This window comes from Eptatretus burgeri, chromosome 18, assembly GCF_056783735.1.
Source record: "Eptatretus burgeri isolate ZD-2024b chromosome 18, Ebu_testis_v1, whole genome shotgun sequence".
Lineage (NCBI taxonomy): Eukaryota > Metazoa > Chordata > Myxini > Myxiniformes > Myxinidae > Eptatretus > Eptatretus burgeri.
Window position 1 is genome coordinate 17,745,730 of NC_140978.1, and position 22,738 is coordinate 17,768,467.

Below are 22,738 nucleotides of genomic sequence, written 5' to 3' on the forward strand. Positions count from 1 at the left end.
TAAATTTACCAACACTAAAAATATCTCATGTTAAAATAAAAAAATAATAGGGTTATTCAAAAATGGATAAGTTTGGTGTGTGGCTTTAAAAAGAGTAATTTCTTCTCCAAATAAAAATGTCGGGGAGATATTCAAAAGTTTTTAGCAGGGAGTAAATTTATTACAACTGGAATACCAGGGGAATTATATCTACCAGGGTATTCGCTCTGTGGTCAGGGAACAAACTTGGACAAAATATGAGATGAGGCGAACAATCCTAAACCTTGGTCTAAACCTCTAAATATGGTTGATGAAGTGTGTATGAAGCATGATATTAATTATGGAAATAGCATGATGTTAAAAGAAAAACACAAAGCAGTTCGAGAAATGTACAATTTGTCTTTGATGTAAAATCCAACCTTGAGAGAAAAAGTTCATATGTTCATCGTGAAGAAGATGATAAGTGCTAAACTGAGACTTGGTCTTGGTTCTCAAAATACTATTAAACTCGGATGATGTCATGAACATTGAAGAACAATTAGCCAATGAATTCCATAAACCAATAACCACAAAGTTTAAAAGAAGGAAGGTTTATTCCAAAGAAGTTGATTCAATCTGCTCCACTGACTTGATTGGACTCAAGAATGATAAGGGGAGCAAGTATGCTTTAACTGTTATTGATTTGAGGAGTAGATATACATAGGTTGTTCCTTTGAAAAACAAAAGAGGTAATACTCTTATGTTAGCCTTCCAAAAGATATTTAATAAAAGCAAGAGAAAACCAAATAAATAGTGGAGTGATGAGGGAACCGAGTTTTACAACCAAATATTTATGAATTTTCTGAAAGAATAACCGTACTACATTATAGAGCACCTTTAATGAAGGAAAGGTGGTTGTTATTGAGCATTTTTATTGCACTTTCAAAGAGAAACTGTATTTTAAGAAAAATCACTCAACTCGGTTCTCAACAATGTGTATCTTTAATTCAGGACATTGTAGGTAATTACAACAACACAGTTCATTCCTCAACAAAATCAAAATCATGAGACATTTACAAAATTGGATTATGAAAGGGAGATTAATCTGAGAAATCCAAAATTTAAGATTGGTGATGTTGTAAGAATATAATCGTTGGAAATCAAACTTTAAAAAAGGTTATACTAAGCAATGGACAAATGAACATTTTTTAAATTGTTGTAATAGATACAGTTCCTTGGACTTACAAATTATATTACTTAAAGGGAGAAGAAATCTTGGGTTCACTTTTATTCCCAAGAATGACAAAAGACAAAGATGATAAAAAATATATTTACTCCACCCTCACAATTCACATCCACACACCATATCTACATCCATACTCCCTCATACAATGATTAGTTTATTGGTTCCCCACACACAATGCATTTATTTAATTAAAAATTCAACCCCTTCTTTGTCTCCACCCACACAAGCTACACCCATGCAAGCCACGTCCACACAAGCCACACCTATATACCCCATTATCCCCTCCCCTTGTGTGCCCCCACTCTTGTCCCATCTCCTTCCCCATTCCACCCTCCACCCTTCCCCACACATGCATGGGGAGGGGCAGAGGGTGCGATGGGGGAGGGGGTGGGTCACTGGTGATGGCACACTTCCCCTTTCTTTTCCCTTTATTCTCTTCTTGTAATTTAAAATTAAATAACTATAAACCAAATGGATATAATTAATACTTAAAACATACAATATATTACACGTAAAAATATCTAAAACAGATTTTATTTTCGAATGTTTGTTTGAATGAGAGTTATGGGTCTTGAATCACCTGAATGTTTATTTCCTGTTAAAACACACAAAGGCATCAATATTATATTACACACATGTGAATACCTAAGAAGGTTCTGGAATTAAAAATACCTGTATACCTGGAATACCTGTATTATCAATAAATAAATAAATCATAACTCTATTATATTAGTTTCAGTTCGGGAATTGAATAATTAATTACCTGTCGTAGTCTCTGATGACAGTTTGGAACAAGAGGCAACATATCTGCACTTTCTTCATGATTGACACTGTAAATGCAGCAAACACAGAGTTCAAGAGAATAAAAAGTGTGTTTCAGTAAACAGGCAGTCTCAATTAACATCATCATATTTTGTTATGCATACTACCTTTCACGGAAATCTTAAAAAAAACGTTGAAAAATTGGTTAAAATCTGTGATGTCCATCTCGGAGGTAGGTTATTACCTTCACAAACTTTGTTGCAAAGGTTATGTTTTGATCGCTGTGTATTTATTTATTTATTTATTTATTTGTGAATATGTGTGTTTGTTTGTTTGTTTGTTTGTTTGTTTGTTATTCGCATAACTCCAAAAGTATTGAACTGAATCGCAGAAAATTTGGTGGGATGATTGGTTATTATCCGAGGACCATTTGATTAGATTTTGGGAGCGATCGGGTCAAAGGTCAAGGTCAAGGTCATGAAAAGGTCAAAATCGTCTTTTTACCATAGCGCGGTCAATTTGTATCCAATTTGCATGCAACTAATGCCAAAATGTTCAGAATTCAATGCCCCATCTTATGATATGTGACATGACTCAATGACATAATAACCGTTATTAGCGGTTGGGAGTCAAAGGTCAGGGGGGTCACTACATTGCAAAATGTGCGGTTTTAGTCATAACATGGTCAATTCTTATCCGATTTGCATGAAACCAACACCAAAATGTTGACTGTTCTGTTCCCCACACTCTAATATAAATTACAAAATTAAGAGTACAAAGGTCAAGGTCGAGGTCATGAAAATGTCAAAATCGTAATTTTTGTACAATGAATGTTTGTTTGTTCACAATAAATAACTTATTTAGAAAAACAGAAACTTGTGTGTGCTAAATGCCCCTAAAATGCCAGAAAATAATTTCTTATAATGTGACCAGTTGTCATCAGATTGACTTGACACCGACACCCAAAAAGGTCAGGGAGTTCATACAGAAATTGTACAATGTACGTGAATCTGTGTCAAACAGCAGGAAATTTAATGTGTTTAAGCCATCATAACACACATGAGATGGCAGATATGGTATGGGATTAAATACCCTCACAATCAACGGTTTCTGGGGGGGGGGGGCGCAAAATGTAGCATTGGCAAAGGTATGCGCTCTACTGAGTGCCCGTTCTAGTTAATCCATACATTTAGGTCGTTGTGAAAGTCTTGATGAACTAACTGAAATTGTGTCAGGACCACAATCAGAGCTTTCCATTCCTTGTGGAGATCATTAGCATAACAAGCCACCTCCTCAATGAGTGAGTTTGAAATGCTGCAATAAACAGGAAAATAAATAATTCGTTATATAATTAATCATATACAATCAAAATGAAGACCAGTTACTGCACCATAGTTCCAATATGGAAGCCAGACTTATCAATACACACACAGACACAAACACACCCACATACACACACGCACGCACACAAACACACACACACACACACACACACACACACACACACACACACACACACACACACACTTTTGAGGAATTAATCATATACAAGGCTTTCATGAACAGTTTAATAGTGTGTGAAACAATGCTGTAATAAAATGGAAAATAAATAATTAGTGATATAATTAATCATATACAAGGCTTTCATTAACTGTTTCATCGTGTATGAAACTTACCAATGTTGTGATGGGTCGTTATATTCTTCATCAGAGGAAAGATGGTAAAAAAACAAATTCTCGTTCATCTCACTGCTTTTTACAATGCAAAAAGTATTTTGATGAAGTGAAACAGTCTAACAGTATTTTGGGAAAATACTGGGTGTGATTGAAAAAGAGGAAAAAGAACAATGCGTTAAGTCTGTCTGGGAAAATTTCCACATTTTGGAGGCTTTCATTAGCCCAAAATGACATGCTCAGCCAAGAGTATTAAGAGAGGTATGTCATTTATCTGCTCAACAAAGATAAATAACCAAGAACCAAGTTAAGATAATACTTGATGTTGATGAGTGTTATAAGACAATTAAGTTATTCCCGAAAATAAAATGTAAACAAATATTTATGGGATCTCTATTTGACTCCTCAATTTGGTTAAAGAAATGATCATAGGAAAGGAAGGTGAAGCCCTAGCCCCGCAGGGGAGTATTGTCAAAAGGGAAGTGTTTGACGAAGTAATGTGTTTCCAGTTTGAAAAGGATAAATATGAGTGAGTGTTACTGAGTGAATATTGCGATTCAGTCGCAATATTCACTTTTGAAATCAACAGCTTTGAAATAAACTTCCTGACTCTGACTTGTTCAGCCAAGCCTGAAGTCTTGCTTTTATGTTCTTCTCATCTCAATTCATACAGGAAATGCATGAGTAATTTATAGTCTTTCCACCATTTTAAGGCAGATTCAACTTTCTTCCGACTGTGCAAACTTTGCTCAAGGAACTTTAATATATCATGGGCAGGAATACACGAATGATGCCCTGAGGGCAGTTCCGATTTGATGCCCATTAATGATAATAGAATCCCCTTCTCAGTCACCGATGCTCTCCTCATCTTCGCTGTCTGGGAGCTCATGGTCTCTCTTCTTTGGCGCATCTGCACTGTATGACAAAGCTTTTACCTTGTCATCACTTAAAACTGATTTTGCACTTTCTCCTGGTGACACAGATGAACACCCCATTGGTATTAACAAATCAGTCCTTGCTTCACTACTTGGTTTGCAAAGCTATAGGGATTGAAGATGCTTCGATGGTAGGGACAGGGAGATCATCCGTTTGAGATGATCTGGTAGACTTGTGCTTGAGTTCACTATCTGCATCTTCTGTGGACATAGTGGCAGCACTCAAGACCTCAGTCAGTGCAGGTAATGCCTCAGTCGCTTGTAAGACCGGTACCTTCTGCCTGTCTGTCATGACAAGAAGGGGTTCTGCAGTAACTTTTGAAGCTTCAGTGGTGATCCTTTCATGCAGAACTGCTGTCATGGATGCATTAATCATCGAGTTATTATGAATCCTCATTTCAGTTGTTGGTTTGTCTGGATGTACTGTGTTAGTGACAGACATCTCAGTCTCATTTGACTCTGACAGGTCAGGAGATGCCACAGAGTCATTCTTCATTACCATGCCAGGTTTGTTCATAGATAACACTGAACAACAAAAATTTTTTACTGGAGATGTGTAAAGTGATTTAGACTAATTTGGGTACGCTGATTTCAAAAATCATAACCGTTTTGCTGTATCACGTCAGGATTTTCAGTAACAGAAATATTCCCATTGCCTAGAAGTCAGGATTTCAATGAAATTTACAAAAATTCATTTATTCATTTATTTCATCATGAATGCTTCAAAATTATAGAAATTACAGAAAAACTCCACTAGAATGTAATTAAAAATGCTTTAGGCATTTGGCTTTGCGTTTGTGCTGCTCTGTGTCAGTTTCACGATGCAGGAACCAGCAGAAATCGCCCATCATGTTTGGGTTGTGCCGCCCTTGGTAACGCGTCTCCATGAGTGAAATCTCTTGGTGGAATCGCTCGCCGTGCTCGTCCGAGACTGCTCCCAAGTTGTCAGGGAAGAAGTTCAGGTGCTGGTGTAGGAAATGGATTTTCAGGGACATCCTGGAGCCAAGTTTCCTGAAGGACTCCAGCAGCTGCTGCACTATTTCTTCATAGTTGTCCGCGTGCTCGTTCCCCAAGAAGTTGTCCGTCACAGCTTTGAAGCTCCTCCACGCTGCCAGCTCTTTGGGGTTTAGAGTTGTCGGAAATGTTTCGTCCTTCATAATCTGTCGGATTTGCGGTCCAACAAAGACACCAGCCTTGATCTTGGCCTCCGACAAGGTGTTGCCAAACTTTTCCTTGAGGTATAAAAACCCACGCCCATTCAGATCCATTGCCCATACAAAACTTTTCATCAAGCCGAGCTTTATGTGGAGTGGTGGAAGGAAAACCTTGGCTGGGTCGACAAGGGCGACATGCTTCACGTTGTGTCGACCAGGTACATGCTCTTTTCGCTCTTCCCAATCTTTCTTCGTCCAGTGATTCTTGTCGTCTCTGCTATCCCAGAGACAAAGGAAGCACATATATTTCGTGTAGCCTGACTGCAGCCCTAACAACAGTGCCACCACTTTCAAGTCTCCGCAGATGTGCCAGTTGAAGTCATTGTACTTGATGGAATCAAGCAGCTGCCGCATAGTCTCATAGGTCTCTGTCATGCCGAACGCGTGAGCCAGTGGGACTGATGGTTTCTCGTTGCCATTGTGGAGCAAAACAGCCTTCAAGCTGTTCTTCCCCGAGTCGATGAAGAGGCGCCAGTCTGCAGGATCGTGATCACACCCAAGTTCTTTCAACAGACCGTTGATGTCACTGCAGAATGTCATCGTGTCTTTCCATCTCAAAGAACTCAGCCATGTCTCTGTGACGTGCTCTGAACAAGGATATCTTGTTGTTAGGTTCAAGTAGATTCCACTGCTGCAGCCTTGATCCAAGCAGCTCTGCCTTCGCCTTTGACAGCGAGAGATCTCTTACAAGATCATTTAAGTCTCCCTGGTTCAGAAGGTGTGATTCGTGAGTGTCGGGTTCAAAAGGTTCATCATCACCATCCTCTTCACCACTGCTTACAGCTATGTTCTGATCAGCTGGAGGTGTTGGAACGGGGTTCTCGTCATCATGAGGCACAGGTTTACGAGCAGAGACGCAGTCAGCGTACTTGATGTGACCTTTATTCTTCTTGTTGAAGCCGGCGATGCTTGTGCAGCAGAAATAACAATCATCATGATGATTCTGCGGCTCACGCCATATCATGGGCACCGCAAATGGCATGCTCGCGCGCTTGCCCACCAACCACTGAGTCAAGGTTGTGTGACAGCTTGTGCAGCAGATGTGTGGTGCCCAGCTCTGTTCTTGGTCCCCCACCTTACACCCGAAGTAGTGAAAGTAGGCGGCCTTCATTTTCACTGCTGTAGATATACTTCGCTGTTGATCTTTTTTGGTATACCGACCACAGACATAACAGAAGTTGTCAGGATGATTGGTACAGGAACGCCTACTCATCTTTATCTGAAAGAAAGAAATATAACACAAGTTAACAACAATTGTACGAAATAGACATGTTAAAGACATATGTAAATTTCATTGAAATCCTGACTTCTAGGCAATGGGAATATTTCTGTTCCTGAAAATCCTGACGTGATACAGCAAAACGGTTATGATTTTTGAAATCAGCGTACCCAAATTAGTCTTAATCACTTTACACATCTCCAGTAAAAAAAAAATTTTGAAATTTGTTGTTCAGTGTAATCTATCTTTCTGTTCACTCAACAGGTCTTTGGGTGCATCTGCCAACAGAGACTTCCCATGATTTGTAACTTGAGGAACAGCATCTTCCTCATCTTCCATTTGCACCAGTTTGGTCACAATTTCTGTCTCCTCCAAAACACTCGACTTTGCAGATTGCTTCAAGTCCTTGTCAGCTGCATCTTCAACGTCAGTGTGATCAGCAGTCCCTTTATCTTCTGGTTCTGATTTTCTCTTCTGTGCTCTCTTCCCCTTCCCTACCCTCACTATCTACCATTGATCTTCAGCGTAAGAAGGGCCAGGGATGAGAAGACAATACAGAAGCTTCTGGAATGACACTTGTCTTTTCCTTCGGCTTGCCAGGGTACCAAGGAGTAGACACTTCTTTTAAGATAGTGCGGCAGTCTGCTCTCATGTGATTATTTGCCTTACATACTAAACAACAAGGCTCATTCGTCATATAAAATATATTGTACCTCTTCACTTCAAAAGGAATAACAAAGGATCCTTCACATTCCGTGTCATTTCTCAACTCGATTCAGACCTGTCTTTTGAAAGACAGGATATGACGTAGAGCAGGCTCATAATAACTGAGAGACACTGGCCTGATAGGTGGTCTTAGCATTCCCAATCACTCCAGGAAAGGCACATTTACATTATCGGCCATGAAAGGAGGTATGTTTGACAAGGTGATCCATCTACCAAGACTCGAGAGCGGTTCAACTTTTATGAAGAATCAGCTTCGGATTTAAGGAAGAACACGGCCCTTCCATACATTTTCGAGGCTGCAACTATTGTTGATGGACCATCATTAGCCATTGCCTTTACATATGCTTCCATTTGGATGGCTTGCCCCATCTCACATTTCACTCCATGCTTCCTTGTCAACACCTGAAATGGATGTGCAGAGCTGCTCACACTTGCTTGGCCAGAACTGCTTGCAGCAACTCCAGCCCTTTTACGATTCACAGGCATGTTTATAGAACCTAAATATATATTTTACAAACAAAACTGTTCATGAAGTTTTGCTAATGTAATAAAGGAAAGTGTACTTAACCTGAAAGAAAACAAACGTTGAAAAAAAACACGTTTTTAAGAAGCCAAACCAAACATTGAAAAACACGATTTTTAAAAAAACTCGTTCGAAGCAAACAATACTCAGCTCATTCACAATCTTGTGCTATTTAGCATGGTAAATGGAAATTAAGCAAAAAAAACAAAAGGAATTCAAAACAATATTTTATCAATTACACCACAAGTCGGGCATGGCAAACTAGCCCGACGTGGGCACGTCCGCACCGTGCAGCTCGGCCTCAGAACAAAAGATCAAATTAAACAACTAAAACATTAAAATAAAATAAACAAATGAACCAACTCAGTTCAGATCACCAAAACAAAGCAAAAATACTAATAGAACCGGAGTAGGATGAATATAATGATGAACAGTCAAAGCAACTCGAGGAGCAGCGAAAATATGTGGCAACTCGTAGTAGTAGTTTAAAGTGTTCTGTGGTCTAACTGCTTGCTACAGCAATATTTGCAACAATGAAATAGTCGATGCATGAAACAAAGCACCATGTGGTGTAATTATAATGACTTGGTATAAATGAATTGGTCCGAATACTGCACTGCAGTAAACTCACAACACACACAATCACCTCAATTTAAATCGGCATTAATGTTTTGTAAGTTAAATTTTGAAGTCACTCATTTTAAACAAAGTCTCCAATAAAAGATTGAATCCTTCAATATATTTTGAAAAAGGTTATTAACTGTTCAACTTGAAACCCATGTGAATTAGTGTGTTTTGAATGTGCTAGTTTAGTTTATATCGAAACATTTGATTTCACAAAACCAGGAAATATTATTACTGGGCCGGGTATCAGTGGCGAGCACGACCGCGAGAGGGAGCAGTAGAGTCAGCTCCACCGAACAAACCGGAATTGAGGTCGTGCCTTTTAGGTCAGGTATGGGAGCATGTGCCAGAACAGCGCGTCGCTGCGTCCACTTTCCGCCGGTACTCCGGGGGCCTCCGTCTGGCCATCCCCCAGGCAGATGCCAGGCCCATCCCCATCTCCTTGAGATGATGGTCAACCTGCTGCAACCATGAGGCACGTGGTCGGCCCACTGGCCTCCTCCACTCATGAGACTCCCTCGCTGAGAGAATCTGGTGAGCAGGATCAGCGTCAGGAAAACGAGCCACATGTCCATACAGCCGCAGCTGACGCTCACGGACTATGCAGGTAACAAATCTCATCCGAGTCTCTCTCAGCAACCGCTCGTTGGACACAAAATCCGACCAGCGATAGCCAAGGATTCTCCGAAGAGACCTGGTACCAAAGGAATTAAGTCTCCGTCTCAGATCCTTGGTCAAAGTCCAAGTCTCGCACCCATAGAGCAAGACTGGAAGTACCAAGGACCTGAAGACTCGGACTTTCGTCCTCCCGCACAGGTACCGGCAGCGCCACACCCCATGATCCAGTGAATCCATGACTCCCCAGGCCCGACCCAGACGTCTATTGACCTCCGGCTCACAACCTGCGGAGACATGAATATCACTGCCAAGGTAAAGTGAATCTATCCACGACCTCAACATCCTCACCACAAACAGACACAGACAGGACAGCAGCATCCAAGATGTCACCGAAAGCCTGGATCTTTGTTTTGACCCAAGAAATCCGTAATCCCAACGGCTCCGACTCCTCATTCAGCACCTCGAGGGCCCCCAAGAGGATGTCTAAAGTCTCCGCAAAGATGACTGCATCATCTGCAAAATCAAGGTCCGAGATCTTGACATTGCCAAACGATGCACCGCAACTTGATCTCTCCGACATCCTCCCAAAATCCAGTCCATACAAGTGCTGAAAAGTGTGGGGGCAAGTACACATCCCTGACGAACTCCAGTAACAACTGGAAATAAGTCAGAGGCGGTACCACCACACTTCACAGCACTCTCAGTACCAGAGTAGAGTTCAGACATCAGATCGATCAGTTTCGGTGGCACCCCACGAAGACCAAGAATCCTCCAGAGGACATCCCGATTCACTGAATCGAACGCTTTACAGAGATCAACATAGGCTGCAAGCAGCCCTGCCGAAACTCTCGTCTGCGTTCAGTGAGGACACGAAGAGCAAGGATACGGTCAATCGTTGACCTCTTTGGTGTAAAGCCTGACTGCTCTGGACGCTGGTGCTCAAGCAGATGGTGGCGAACCCTATCAAGAATTATCCGAGCAAAGACCTTGCCCGGCACTGAGAGCAGCGTCACCCCTCGGTAGTTGTTGCAGTCTTGGCGATCACCCTTCCCCTTCCAGAGAGGGACAACAAGGCCCCTCTTCCAGTCAGTTGGGATGATGCCTGTGTTCCAGGCAGAGCACAAAACTGCATGCAACGACGCGAGTGCAGCATTTCCACCAGCCTTGAGAAGTTCAGCATGGATGCCACAGATCCCTGGAGCTTTGCCCCGTTTCAACTGGTTCACCGCAGCCCGTGTTTCCACAAGCGATGGTGGACCACAGTTGATTCGAGGGTCAGCAACAGGGATTGTAACACCCTTGACGTCCAACTCGACAGCTGGGGGATCAGCCTGAGCCACAACCGCTCAAAGTAACCGGCCCAGCGGGCCTTCACTTCAGACTCCTCTGTCAAGAGCCACCACCACTCTCTCCTCGAACTGCAGTGCTCCGAGGGATGGGCTTGGATGAACGTAATGCGCGAATTCCCCTGTAAGCGGCACGAGAATCACCTGTCCACAGGTCATGCTCTACCCCTCACAGATTCCTCGCACATAGGCCTCCTTGTCCACCCTCAGTGCACGTACAGTTTTACGGCTCAGCTGCCTGAACAGGTCAGCGCTGCCATTCAGCCTGGCCCTGCGACTCTGGTCAATGGTATCCAGTGTCCCTTGAGAGACAAAATTCTTCTTTGCCCTGCGGTGAACTCCAAGGCATCCACCGGCAACATCAAGGACGGTGGTCTTGAAGGTGCTCCACAACTCTTCAGGCAAACCCAAAGCACCCAGACCCCCCAAGTGTCCACTCAGCCTGTTCGCAAACTCCTCAGCTACTCTCTCATCCCTGAGCTTGGCAACATCCAGCCTAGGCTGGGATGGTACCATTCTCCAGGATTTAAGGTGCAGCTTTAGAGTTGCTACAACAAGCCTGTGGTCAGTATTGAGGAACTGAGCACTCCGGTAGACCCTGCAGTTCTGGATCATCCTCCAACGACCGTCAATGAGGACATGGTCAATCTCCTTTGCCACACCGCCAGCGTTGGAATACCAAGTCCAGCGATGAGCTTGCGGGCGCTGAAACCATGAACCAGCCACCCTAAGTCCATGACTTCTTGCAAAGTCAAGGAACTTAGTGCTATTCTGGTTCATAGTTCCTGACCCATGGGGACCAACACACACCTCATAACCATCCCTATCAGTTCCAGTCGATGCATTGAAATCCCCCAAGACTAGAAGTGTATCTCGTCTGGGGCACTGATCAACCACAGACTCGAGTGTGGCGTAGAATGCATCCTTCACGGTAAGATCACTCGCCTCAGTCGGAGCATAAATAGAGACCAGGGAAATGACACCTAAGGAGTGACGAATCCTTAATCTCATAATACGCTCGTTGACCGGTGTTACCTCAATTATCATTGGGGTCAGCTTATTGGACACAGCTACAGCAACTCCTTGGGTATGGTAACCATCAGAGCGACCAGACCAATAGTAGGTGTAACCACCCACCATTATCTCGCCGCAATCCGGTCTCCGAACCTCAGAGAGAGCTGCAATCCCGATGTCCAAACGCTTGAGCTCAGATGATAACAGAGACAGGTGATCATCCTCTCTTAGGGACAGGACATTGCAGGCACCCACCCGAAGGGACCGCCTCAGGTTAACCCAAGGAGACCGCCGTCTGGTGGACGACACCTCAGCACCACTCCGACACACTCTCCCGCAATCTGACCCAGGGATGTTACCCCGTGGTTTCCCTCCTATCAAAGATTGGGGGTCCCAAAGGCTTTGCCCCAATCCCATCATCCGGTGAGCTGCCCTGCGAAGGGAAGCTGCAGAGGAGGTACTCCCACGGAGTGGGTTTTCAGATTTTTTTGCGTTTTTGCGTTTTGCGGAATGAAGCGTTTTACGGTGGCTGGAGTGCAAATCCTGCCACCAACCTCCTAATAAGAAGTAACCCAACTGCAGGAGGACGTCCGCAGACACAGTTGGGCACTAGATATGGATGGCCGTTGGCTCACAAGGAGCTCCTCCGCCCTTTGACAGGTTTTGTTTTTAATCCTGCTGGGTGTCCATATCCAAACACCCTCCTCACCAGAAAACCTGGTGGGGGAGACGGTTTAGTCGCCGACAACCCGACCATGGAACAGGTTAGTACAGGTTTACATGGTACCTGTAGCAGGTCACAGATCGAACCTGACCTGACAAGAACAAACCGGAATGTAAAACAAACCGGAATGAAACCGGAATATAATGACTTGGTATAAATGAATTGGTCCGAATACTGCACTGCAGTAAACTCACAACACACACAATCACCTCAATTTAAATCGGCATTAATGTTTTGTAAGTTAAATTTTGAAGTCACTCATTTTAAACAAAGTCTCCAATAAAAGATTGAATCCTTCAATATATTTTGAAAAAGGTTATTAACTGTTCAACTTGAAACCCATGTGAATTAGTGTGTTTTGAATGTGCTAGTTTAGTTTATATAGAAACATTTGATTTCACAAAACCAGGAAATATTATTACTGGGCCGGGTATCAGTGGGCCAGAACGAAACGCTTGTGCCCATATTTGGGGCGAAGCCAGCACACCAACGTCCAGAGAAACCCCGCCTAGCACACTGGACTCCGCCCATGTACGTGCTGACACGCACGCGTGCAATGGTGCCGGTGGGTGATGGTGGAAGGAAGCGAAGGCAGGTGTTGTTGTCGTTGTGGATGTAGTAGTAGTTGTTGTTAAAAGATCTAATAAACCTAACTATACAATAATTCGTAGTGCACACATGTAATTCCCATTAGACAAAGGGGGGATTCTAACTCTAAACACATCTAAACTCTAAACATCGAAATAACTAAGCTTAGGGACTCTGGCTGTTTGTGTGCAGAAGGTTTCAAAATCTGCAACAATATTATCCCAGGAATTACTCTCTCTCTTTCTTTTCAGATTTTGTGATGTATTATTATGTTTTTTATTGGTTCACGAAAAAATATTTTCACGAAAAAAATAAGTGACCACTATATTCGTTATTGTTGTGTGTCTATCAGTCTGCCTGTCTGTGTGTCAGTCTGTCTGTCTGTTGGGTAGTCGATCCAGTCGAAAAAAAAAAAATTTAATTTTTAAATTTGTTCTACCCTTATTATCAGTTTTTCCGTCGATATGTTTGTTGGGTAGTCGATCTCGTCGAAAAAAAAAAATTCCAAAAATGTTTTTTTTGAGATTTGTTCTACCCTTATTATCAGTATTTAAAATGGGGATTTCAGTGAATACAATGGTGATTTCGATGAAACTTGGTTGGTAGGTTCATACCATGACCTAGTTGTGTGCAAATGAGAACGGTTACTATGGACACCACTGTTGCCTAACAACGGGACTTTGAAATTTTTGAAAAATCATAAAAAATAAATTTTTTAGAAAATCAAAAATCGGGCCACGAGCGACTGTGGGCAGTACATTCAGCCATATTGTCAAAAACTTCCAGCCGAATCCTATGAAAACTGTCGGAGAAGATAGACTTTGAATGAACCCTGGTCGAAAACAATAAAAAAACGAAGTTCGTTATATCTCAGAGACTATGAGTCAGATATACATGAAACTGGTATGGTAGGTTCATGGTATGTCCTAGTTATGTGTGAGAAAGAACCGTTGCTATGGACCCCTCCGTTGCCTAGCAACGGCCGAAAAACCTCTCAATGTGGGGGTATTTTAACGAAAAAACAATCTGCAGCATTAACCCTTGAAGCGAGAATCATGAATTTTCTTGTGCTTAATCCTCACGTCATTCCCCATCGAAAGGGCCCATCATATCAGGTTCTATTGGGTAGGCGACTACCCATGTCCGCCAACCGCCTTGTCTGTCTGTCTGTCTGTCTGTCTCTCCCGAGCATAGCAAAGTGGGTTTTGATCCTATCCTGACAAAATTTTGGTGGGAGGTTTATATCATGATCTGGTTGTGTTTTCCTGAGAATGGGTGTGGTGCGCCCATTATGGGCGGAGCCACGAGCGAAAAACATGTGTTTTTAGGGGGTAGCCGATTTCAATTTGCATCTTCTCCTCGGGGGTTTATCAAATCTGGCAGGGGTTTCGGTATTTGGTTAGCCCAATGGCACTTGCATTGCCCCACAGAGCTAGATTTTTCATTTTTGTCACAAGGTCAAGGCCACAAGGTCATGAACTTAGAAAATTGCGAATTCTGTTTTTAGGGGGTAGCCGATTTCAATTTGCATCTTCTCCTAGGGGGTTTGTCGAATCTGGCAGGGGTTTCGGTATTTGGTTAGCCCAATGGCACCTGCATAGCCCCACAGAGCTCGATTTTTCATTTTCGTCCCAAGGTCAAGGTCACAAGGTCACAAACTTAGAAAATTGCGATTTTGACATAAAAATCATACGACCGCCCAAACTTTGAGAGTGAGGATGGCAATATTTTTTATGCATAATCTGGAGGTCATTCCCCACCTAAAGTCTTGAAACCATTTTGTTCTATCTCGAACACCTTGCCTGTGGCGCCCCCTTCAACTTTGTTTTTACGCTGATTTCATCAAAGTATGGATAATCCGATGAGTGTGAAATGCCATATAGCCTATATGATGTTATATTGTTCCTGGAATGTTCCAGAGGAAGTTTTGCACCAAAGGTTATAATCCTTGACCATTGACCTTTAAAGGTCACAAAGGTCAAATTTTCAAAGTTGTGGGAATCGAACCGGGTTTTCGAACTTCTTTGACGAACTAACTCCAATAAGCTATAGCACGTATCCTGTTTCCTTACTTTAATGTACACAACATTGTTTTGTGACCTTTAAAGGTTATGGAAAGGTCAAATTTTGAAAGTTGTTGAACGAAACCGGGTTTTCGACATTTTGCAGCTCATAACCTGTCACTCGTACCACATCATGTTGGTCATTTTTATATCTTGGTCAAACATTATCACATTGTCTCATCCTTGACTTCTGAAACAATCTACATCGTCAAATACCGCTCGTGAACCATCGTCGTCTTCAGACTTGTTATATTTTATTTTGTATGATAAGTCGAAGCTCATGGAGGTGCTCAAACAAACAATAAATTAGCGCCCAGCAGAACAAAAGGAGCAGTACAAATAAACAGGGAAAACACTAACAGCAGGGTTGAGGGATAAAATAGAGGAAGAACTGGATAATTAAGGGACGTGGGAGCAAGGGGAGGATACACAGGATGGACAAGAAGGAAAAATTGCAAACTTGGAAAGAGGTAGGCTTGGGAAGTGGGTGGGGGGCGGGTGGGCATTAATAGCTGTCTTGAAATCCTGGAGGGAAGAAAATTTTTGAAAACAATGTGAAAGTTGGTTCCAAAGGCAGGAAAAAGAGGAACGAGTGAGTGGTGAGGAGTGATTCTGGATTTGGTGAGTTTTACCAAAAGGGAGTTACTGGCAGACTTATGTTTACCCCGCATGCAAAGTGAAAAGTGGCGTTAAGCAAATGGCTCGTGTCCATCCATATGTCTATCTTATCAGTTTCTGATTGTCAGTTTATGATGGAGGAACAACTTATATCAATTGAATGTTATACTTGAACATAAATTGGAATATGAAATGGAAGACGTTGGCCCTTTTACCATACTTTTGCATTGAATTCATCCCGATCGCATCTGCACAGAGGAGTGAGATGATATTTTCGCTCCATCTGCCTGTCTGGCAGTCAAGCAAAATTGGAAATCATTTCAAGCAGGAAATTTACTGTTTTAAGGACAATATAAAGGACACAAACAACAGGCACAAATTACTAATGTCATGTGTCAGGGTGGTCTAAAAGACACTCGGTAAAACAGTGGTGAAACCAGGAATTAATTTATTTATACGCCTTCAAAACACTAAATCTTAATTTAAAATGAATTATTTTATTGAACACTGTAAAACACAAGTCGGCTCCTTAATATTTCCAAGAACCGTGCTATATATTGATATATAGCACAAGAGGGTGTGGCATTTGAGAGGGTGCCGTATCAGGGAGAAGAAGAGGCTGCTGATATGGCTACGTTAGATGCCTATTGATGCTGCGTTCTATGGTTTATTTACAGTCAAAAAGCCGACATCTCAACTGAAACTCAACGTCATCTTATTACTGTGTATAAAGGTGATGTATAAAGCTGCTTCAGTGGTGCTAGACTTCCAGATTTTCGAAACGATCTTTAAAATCATTATTTTATTAAAATTGTTTTGTAAACTTTAACACTGCACGCGGGTTATCATGTTCTATGCACCCTCTCATCGTTGATTATGTTTCAATAAATATTGTTATTATCATTAGGTATAGAATACCCCCACAAGAGCATCAACAAGAAATAAGAAGGAACATTGATGCAGTAGGAGGACATTCGGCCCATCATGCCTGCACTACACCAACACCATACTAAACAAATCCATCTTAAGCCACAGACTCAATTCCAATGGGCTGAGCTGGGATGTGCCAAATATGCAAACAAGATAATATTTTAGCAAAAATATTTTTTATTATCGCTAGTTTTGAACCCGTCACTTCGCTGATGGAAGGTGAACAACAACTTATATATGCTACAGTACAATAACACATTTTATTTGGTCAATATTTGCAAAAATAATTTATTCCAGAAGCTTTTTCTTTTACTGCTAACAACCCAGTGTTAATTGCATTAATATGCACAGTTATTCACCAAAAAATAATATTATGAATTTGTTTTATATTCCCAGGGATCAGACATTATGTTGGTTTGTTCTTTTTCAAGTTTCAAAATGCAATTCTCATTGAGTCATGAATAACACACTACCATAAATGCAAAGCCGAGCACTAGACATAATGCCACAATGATATCTGAGATGTTACACAGTCTTAAGACACCTCCATCTGACTAAATAAGTCAACCTGATGCCTAGCGTCTGGCATTCAGCCCGTCACCTATGGACATCAGATAGTCACATACTGTATATGGGTTATGGTATTCCACTACCATTATCAAAGCAATGGGATAGGTCAAGTGCTGGATGCCAGGATGATTTGCACATTCATAAAAGCCTAGCCTCTCACTAGACGCAATAATGTCCCAGACATAATGCTGAAATTGCATCCCATTGAAAAGAGCGTGACCGACAGAGGGATGGACACTGAAGAAATCCGCTACTTTAATATCCAGATTATTATTAATAAATGTCTTTTGTTGTTGTTGTTTTTTTTGCAGCGATGGGGTGGTTGTAGGGTGAGGAGTGTACAAAAAGCCACAACACACTTAACCTTCAATGAGACCCTCCCACAGACATCACTTTCACTACACATTATACTATCGCCCATCTACATGCAAGCTACATACAAGTCTTGCCAATATCCATGTACCCCTCGATCTCCAATGCTTCTAGGTACCTACATATTTCCAATTTAAACTTATCTGCTATTTCTGCTGCTAATACCTTTCTTTGGAGATCATTCCATGCATTAACTACTCTTTGACTTGAAGGCCCTTGTGGTACTACTGTCCTAACTCTCCTGTTCTTTACTCTCAGGCTATGGCCCTTGGTCCTATCTTTTTCTATTCTGCTGAACACTTGATTACAAAAACAGTTGAATGTGGTTACGACATATTCAGTGAAGTAAATTTCAAAGTAAACTTACACCAAAATGGTATTTGCTCATTTTAATTTAAAATCATATTTTGGCAAAAATTAAAGCAGCTGTAAGGTCGTTCTGCAGTTGTCAAGATAGCTTGTGAATAACAAGCTTGCCTCTGAGTTGATTAGTCGGGGCTGGATTCCCCAAAAAACGAGATATGACTACAAAATGGTATCATGGTATTTTTCAGACACGGTGTTGCACCACAGACTACACCATCCATTCATAAGGAATGTCAAGTCAGCATTCTCATCCGTTAGCACTTGCTATTTAATGTTACTGATTCCATGGAATCTTGACAAAGCAGAAAGTAAAATATTTCGAGCTGATGCTTCCTGATTCATCAAGATTAAGGAAAAGGTAAACCAACAAATGCATTTCATACCAAAAACAGTACCTACACTCCTCTGTGGATGACAATGCTATGCAATGTGATGTGATGTTTACACAGAGAAAATTGTGGCACATTCGAGAGAATGGTCACAGCTGCAATTCTTTCATGCCAATAATATCAGCATTATATGTAATGGTCAAGAATAACTTCAAACGCTAATGGTGTTCTCCCCTGTAGGCCGTGTTTTGGCCGTTCTTGAATCCAGCTCATTTATTGTGATACAGCAAAGGCAGATGTGACATACAGGGCTGTCTATATTTGTATTTTGCGATTGTTCAATTAAAAAGGCAGAAGAACCCATCAGAAATGAATTCACTTGTATAATAGAATATGATAAAATAGTGTGATTATGACTGAATGCAGGATCTCAAAATATATGCTATCCTACGAGACATTATGATTTATGTTTTTGAATTTTGCTTGCAAACGCAAATGTCTCAAAGTTCTCGTAATATAATACTTAAGGTGCCTGATCACACAAAATGACGTTTTGTTTTATGTACAAAGACATACTGGAAAAGGCAATTCTGCCCTCCCAGCCTGCACTACATCCACATCCTGCAAACAGGGCACAAAACGCACATCACGTGTCAGATAACAATCAACCACCTGCAAACAGAGCCACTCATGGGCATAGAGCAGAGAATCGAACTGACAGTCATTATTATTTTTGAGAGGGTGGGGTTTGGTACCCAGGCACATAAAACGAAGGAATAAAAATTCTTGTAATCTTCTCTTTTCAAATGTAAAAATTTGTCTTGTCTTTTCTCATACCTCCTTCTAACTAAGACCTGCCAGCCATCGTGCTATCCTAGTCACTCTTCTCTGAACCGTCTGTACTGCAGCTACATCCTTTATACTTTATATAATGAAATGACCAGAGCTGTACACCATGTTGTATTACTCACTGACATTGCAGTAACAGCTTGAGTGTCTTTTCGACAATTACAACAACATATCTTCCCTGATTTGAGCAATAAAATAACTCATGATAAAGGAAAAATAATATCGATTTCAGCATGATGCATTTTGCGATGGTAAATTATCTATGCCTTTTCATAGCCGACTCTCTGAAAGCAGGCAAATTTTCCAAAAAAACATATTCATGCTCTTTTATACCATTTACCTTTCCGTCTTTCTTGATATCATCTTGGTCACACTTTACACTCCCAAATCAATTAAATATATGAATTGATTGATCATGGTCCCACATCTGACCCTTGAAGTACTTTACTCTCCCAGTTAATGATTTAAATCCTGACATATGAACATTAATTAACACTGTCTCATTTATATTCCTTGACCAACTTCCAATCCATTCTGTGAGCTTACCTTTCATGGGCTTGCTTGGACATTATCAAAAAACACCCTATCAAAAGTATGAATCAAGAATCTTGGACTGAAAGCCATGTATCAAATCAGATAGTTCCCCCCTCCCCCACCTTAATCCCTTGGAGCACAGTCAAGATGATCATTAAGAAGTAGAGGGTGGATGGTACCACCATGACACTGCCGAGATCAGGCTGTCCCTCCAAACTGGATAACCAAGCAAGGAGACTGATCAGAGAGTCCACAAAGAGGCTAATGGCAACTTTCAAAGAGCTAAATGCCTTTATAGCAAAGGCTGATCACTGTGTGCACGTGACAACAATATCCCAAACACTCCACATGTCTGGCCTCTATGCGCTGTAGGGTGGCAAGAAGAAAGCCATTACCGAATAAAAAAAAGCCAATCTTGAGTCTCGTTTGAGATATGCAAAAATCCACTCCAGAGATTCTGAAGCCATGTGGCAAAACGGTTTGTGGTCTGGCAAAACCGAGATGGAAGTTTTTGGCCTAAATGCAAAACGTTACATTTGGTGCAAAACCAACACAACACATCACCCAAAGCACACCATCCCTACTGTGACGCATGGTGGTGGCAGCATCATGTTATGGGAATGTTTCTCAGCAGCAGGGACTGGAACATTTGTCAGGATAGAAGGGAAAATGGATGGAGCAAAACACAGAAAAATGTGAGAGGAAAACCTGCCCTCTGCAAGAAAGCTGAAATTGGGACGAAGTTCACCTTTCAGCTTGACAACGGCCTGAAGCACACAGCCAAATCTACACTGGAGTGGCTAAGGAACAAAAATATAATATCCTTGCATGGCTCAGTCAGAGTCCTGAACTAAATCCAATCGAATATCTGTGGCTTGACTTGAAGATTGCTGTTCATCAATGCTCAACACGCAAACTTACTGAGCTTGAATAGTTTTGGCCAGACGAATAGGCAAATATTGCCCAATCACGGTGTACACAGTTGGTAGAGACCGATCACAACATACTCTCAGCTGTAATTGCTGTCAAAGGCGCTTTCCCCATGTATTAAGTCACGAGGTGGACACCTACCCTCCCAAGATATTCAAGTTTTGTGTTTTTAATTAATTTTCTGAAATTTGTAGAATTTGCTTTTTACTTGCAAGTTGTGGGTTATGATGGAAATAAAGGTTTTTCACTTTGACATAAAGTTGTAAAAAGTCTGATTTCATGCAACTTAATTCCAGGCATATATATATACATATACATACATATATATATATATATATATATATATATATATATATATATGTATATATATATATATATATATATATATATATATATATATGTATATATATATATATATATATATATATATATATAGTATTTATACGAGGGACTGACTTCACAGAAAGTCTGACAGGGACTGACGAGAGACTGACAGTCTGTCTAAAAAGTAACGGGACTGACTTCACAGAAATTTTATTCCAAAAAATATATTGAAATCACAGCTTGTCCCCTTCAAAATAGTTTCCCTCCAATCTCACACACTTGTCCATCCTCTTCTTCCATGCTTTGATGCACCCCCGGAAGGCTTCTTCTGGAATCCTCTAAACCTCTGTCGTCATGGCCCTTTTGATGGTCTCTATATCAGGAAATCGGGTCCCCTTGATCATCCCCTTGAGCTTGGGGAATCGGAAAAAAATCACAAGGGACCAAGTCTCGCGAATACTGGGGTTGCTCCAGAGTTGCCACGTTCCTCTCCACCAGAAACTGTCAGATGCTCAGGGCACCTTGACCTTTGACTTTCTTTGGTCTTGATGATGCTGGACTTTTCCAATGACAACTCTGCCAATTGGTTTGGGGATTGTATTCAAATATTCACGATTCATTGCCAGTAATGAATCTCCCGAGCCGGTCTGGATTGTCCACGAGGCGTTTGATAATGTCTTGACAGACAGTGACTCTTTGCTGTTTCTTTACCTCGAAATTCCAGAAGTACATCTACGGATACGACTTCATCATACAAACTGATCATCAGCCCCTGTCGTACATACAGAAGTGTATGATTGACAGTATAAGGATTATGCAGTTGGCGTTGATCCTACTATAAGTTCTGTATTCAATCCATTAAGGGATCTGAGAATGTTGGAGCTGATTGTATGTCCACTGTGAGACAAAGAATTAACTCCTTCGGTACGAGGTCTCTTCGAAAATCCTTGGCTATCCGTGCTTGGACTTTGTGTCTAACGAACATTTTCTGAGAGAGACTCAAATGAGATTTGTTTCCTGTGTAGTCTGTGAGCATCAGCTGCGTCTTTATGGACATGTGGCTTCTTTTTTCTGACGCTGATCCTGCTCACCAGATTCTCTCAGAGAGGGAGCCTCGTGAGTGTTGGAGGCCACTGGGCCGACCATGTTCCTCGTGGTTGTAGTAAGTTGATCGGCATCTCAAGGAGATGGGGATGGGCCAGGCATCTGCAGTATTGGAGGAAAGTGCACATGGTGATGTGCTGCTTTGGTGCATGCTCCCATACCTGACCTGATTTTATAACCTTTAACTGATTTATAATACAAATCAGTCACAGTTTTTTTTATATGAGGGGTATTAAGAAAGTTGTATGAACAAGCAACTAGCAACTCATGGTGGCCCCAGACAGGTCAGGTCAGGTATGGGAGCATGTGCCAGAACAGCACGTCGCTGCGTCCACTTTCCGCCGGTACTCCTGGGGCCTCCGTCTGGCCATCCCCCAGGCAGATGCCAGGCCCATCCCCATCTCCTTGAGATGATGGTCAACCTGTTGCAACCATGAGGCACGTGGTCGACCCACTGGCCTCCTCCACTCATGAGACTCCCTCGCTGAGAGAATCTGGTGAGCAGGATCAGAGTCAGGAAAACGAGCCACATGTCCATACAGCTGCAACTGACGCTCACAGACTATGCAGGTAACAAAT

At 41.7% G+C, this 22,738-nt stretch overlaps 1 protein-coding gene across 2 annotated transcripts in view; it reads right to left on the reverse strand.

The window, feature by feature from the left end:
* Window positions 1-964: 964 nt before the first annotated feature.
* The window catches only part of LOC147008658 (uncharacterized), a 140,705-nt gene continuing 118,931 nt past the window's right edge, over window positions 965-22,738 (reverse strand). For both annotated transcript variants that reach the window (XR_015053153.1, XR_015053152.1), the window contains exons 5-6: window positions 1,968-2,034; window positions 965-1,799 (exon numbers count right to left, since the gene is read on the reverse strand). The gene's annotated coding sequence lies outside the window, so the exon portion shown is untranslated. The remainder of the gene's footprint in view (window positions 1,800-1,967; window positions 2,035-22,738) is intronic.